At 37.5% G+C, this 3,879-nt stretch overlaps 1 long non-coding RNA gene across 1 annotated transcript; it reads left to right on the forward strand.

The window, feature by feature from the left end:
* Window positions 1–1,460: 1,460 nt before the first annotated feature.
* On the forward strand, window positions 1,461–2,733 carry LOC140330140 (uncharacterized). The gene is made up of 2 exons (XR_011920640.1): window positions 1,461–1,622; window positions 2,564–2,733. It is a non-coding gene; the product is annotated as an uncharacterized lncRNA (long non-coding RNA).
* Window positions 2,734–3,879: the final 1,146 nt, after the last annotated feature.

The raw sequence follows: 3,879 nt of genomic DNA on the forward strand, positions 1-3,879 counted from the left end.
CATTCACATGTTTGTTATGAAAGTAAGTTGGGTTGCCATTTATAAAGAATGACCTCTAATAATTACCCATTATTAGAGGGATAACAGGAAGTGATGAGAAATATTTTTATAGGCATAAAGAGCAAAGGGTTTGACTACTCACTATTTTTGGTGGCCTTTTTATAAGGACATGTTGTCAATTTAAACATATAATATGGGTATAGTATTAGGGTTACAGCATTAAACACAATACAAGCAACCTTTACCTACTATCTGCCTGGACCACACTTATTCACTGGTATGCCAGTGGTCTCTCTGCAGAGGTCTGAGCTTCATGATAAATCAGCACTAGAGCTGTCCACTTCATTAGCTTTGCTGATTGCAAATTTATTAGTGCAACTGCATACCAGACATCTGCAGAAAGATAACTTCTTAGAGACAGAATGCAAGGGTCCTCTCTGCAACATGTTGGCAAGGGACAGGCTTTTCTTCTTAGGCTGTGGCTGCTTTCTACAGAAAATGATCTGTAAGGGCCATTTCAGACAGTAAGCCTCAGCGATCTGCAGCAAGTTCAACCACAGTCCCAAGCTCTCCCATTTAAGTGAATAGGAGCGGTTGGGACCCCTTTTCTGCATGCAGCTGCATTCAGTATGGTGTGCAAAAGCGATGTGTTGCTTTTGGCCACAGCTTTTGTGGTCTGAAGATCAAGCACTGTGACTTTTTTGCCCAAAGTTTGGTTAGCCTCCTCCAGCTGCACAATAGCAGTTTGCTGTGTGCCCAGGAGCTTTCAGCCACGCGGTTGGACACCATGGGTCTGATTTCGAAAGGCTCTTCAAGACTGGAGAAGATAAACTATCATGGGAAATCCTGGGTGATCCAGCAAACCTGGAACAGATTTCCTAAAATCATTTGCTTTTATTTGGCAAATGTTTTCTATCCTAGAAAATATTAATTTCAGGTTTTCAGGAGCACCAAGGTTCACCCTTGTTAGTCTATCTTCTCCATTCTTCGGAGGCTTTAATAAATCGAGCTCCATATGTCTGATATTAACCTAAGACTTCTAACACTTTTTGTTTTGTTGCACCTGGAATGTATTTAGATGATTGAAACTGAAAGTTCAGCTGGGTTTATTGCTATAGTTAGCATTGTACCTGTGCTAGAAATAGACATTATAAACTGATGTTTGACAGACATCGCCATGTACCAATATGCAAAGACAAACTGGTATCTGTAATATTCTATTATTAGGGTTCCTAGCTAGCGTTAAAGTTTCATATTTATATCTGAGGTTTCTAGATGGTTAGACACTAAAATGTTCCTTTTCACCAGAATAAGAATAATAAAGAAATATTTAAAGAGACACTGTCATTAACAGATACCTTATAAGCTGATCACATTATTGCAGTGTTTGCAATTAACACTTACAGATGTTGCCCTTATGTAAAAATTCATTATATCTTTTGTCAGATGCAATTCTTCAACCTCTGACATTTCTGGACAGCTCCATTGCTTCATCCCTCTTCCAGATAGTCCAGCTTCTGCCATTGAAACCTCCAGCCCTCTTTAGTTGACAGCCGGGAACAGACTTTGCGTTCTCTGCCTGTGCGGAGCCTCAGAACTCTTCCATGTCTGATAATGTGCAGGTACGCTACCTCATGTAGCTTCAGATATTACATTGGGAACCTTGGGGCCAATACAGGGCCTACCACACAATACCTCCAATACCTGTCAATCAATCTGCAGGGCTATTAGTGACAAACAGCATAATGAATTGCTATAGGAAGAGCTGATAAGAGGTGATCAAATATGGCAAGCACATACAGTTGATGAACCTCCAAGGCCATGTACACACACTAGATAATTGTTGCCTGAGATGAACGATTGTGATCGACTCAGGATTAAAAATCCACTGTGTGTACAGGGGTCCTCTAAAATTGTTGAATAATCTGTCCTAGTGGGGACAACTGCTGTCATTTCCTATGGCAGAGTTCTCCGCGGGGTGCCCCTCGTCCTCCCCCATCTTCTCTCCATAGAACTTGCCAGCGCTGTGTGTACTTTCTAGTGCCGCAAGAAAGAATCAAAAGAGATCACTGACATCTTGCAAAATCCTTGATTGTTTAACTGTTGATATATGTGTAATGTCTAACAACTTCTGAAGGTCTGCTGTACATATTGTCCAAAGTTGGCCGCTGGCAAAGTCTTTTTTCATTATTACAAATGATGATTTTGAATATTTATTAAAGATTAACACCCAACTAACTGAATAAATACGCCCTATTTCCCAAATCATGATTGATAAAAGCTACATCATGGAGTTACTGCCTTGTTTCTCGTCTTGTTCCTGCCGTATCCTAAGTAACAATCTAAGTACCAATCTATGAGAAAAAGACCTCTAGCTGACAACTTGCACCCAATACATATATATGTAAGTTCAAATTTTTATTTTACATTTACACTCATTTTTTGAATGTTCATCTTATAAATATTGGTAATTTGTATTAATGGAGCTAATGCAAAAAGATTGATTTTACTTTCAAAACAAAGTATGAATGTATTATAACATCAACTATTGTTGAAATTTTAGATCTCCTCCTGAGGAAGCAGACTAAGATTCCGTGAAACGCGAAGAGAAAGATTGGAATACCTCACTTAGAGAAGAAGGAGATCTATGTTGTTGCTAATAATGTTTTTATATAGTTTTTTGTTACATATTTTAGAATGTCATTTCTAATAAAGTGAGTTTTAGAATTTAAACTTTGTTGGAGAAATTGCTGATTTGGTTTCCTAATGAAATGAAAGTCTGACTTCCTAATGAACTCATCAATGATGAGTGAATCTAAGATCATCCTAGGGCAAATTATCCTCGGCTCATGGGCAGGATCATACACTGGGCAGATAAACCAGACGATTTATGTGATGTTTTATGGTTACACCGGAATGTGGTATGTTGAACATCAATGGATGATGGATCTGATGATTAAGGCTATGTGGCTAGTGGATTATTTATCCATTCAACCATCTGAAGACTGCAATTTAGTACTGATAGTACTGAACACTATGATTTATTGTTAAATGTTCATCCACTGTGTATAGAAAGAATTGGTTCTTTCATACTAAAAAAAAGTTACCCAAGGACAGTGTTTCCTTAAAGCATTTGGAATCATTTTAAAAAAAGAAAAATATGTAATTTGTAATAATATAAATGTATTTTTACAAAAAATGAAAATAACTGTCACTAACTTAACTAAGTATCCCTATCCTCGTGTCTTATCCTTGCGAACATAAGATACCAGTAACTGTTATTTTTTTTTAGCAACGTGAGCTAAAAATAGTAATCAGGTCACTAAAAATAATAATTGTTATGGCAAATATCATATGTAATAAAGTCATTTAATTCCAACTGCTTTCGCTGCCAGTTTTAATTTAGGGTAGATGGAAGACAGGCAAACCAAAATGAATTATTGACTGTAAGCCTACCGAGTAAAATTACCCCCTACCCCCTGATGGGGGAACAAGAACAGGTGAAGAGAAGGAGAAAGGAAGAAGAATAGATGAAAGGAATAGGAAAGGTTGAGAGGGAGAATTGGGTAGACATCAGAAATATTTTTGGGTAAATGGTATGTCCTGGGGTAAGAAAATGTATTTTGTATTACTGTATTAAGTAGTCCAGTAGTCAGGGACAAATTTGTTCTTGATTGCAGGTTGAAGAATACCGGCAAATGAGACTTTGGCTATGGTTGCCACCTGTTCAATACTGAAAAAAACAAGCCTAACCTACTCACTCTACTTTGACGGGTGTAGTTGTGGAATCAGAGTTATCTTAATTTTTTGCTCCAGGTGGTTTCCAGTAATTGCTATCTGAATAAAGACTATTTGCATGCTTTATTCATAAAAATATTG

This window comes from Pyxicephalus adspersus, chromosome 4 (genome assembly GCF_032062135.1).
Source record: "Pyxicephalus adspersus chromosome 4, UCB_Pads_2.0, whole genome shotgun sequence".
Taxonomy (NCBI): Eukaryota; Metazoa; Chordata; class Amphibia; order Anura; family Pyxicephalidae; genus Pyxicephalus; species Pyxicephalus adspersus.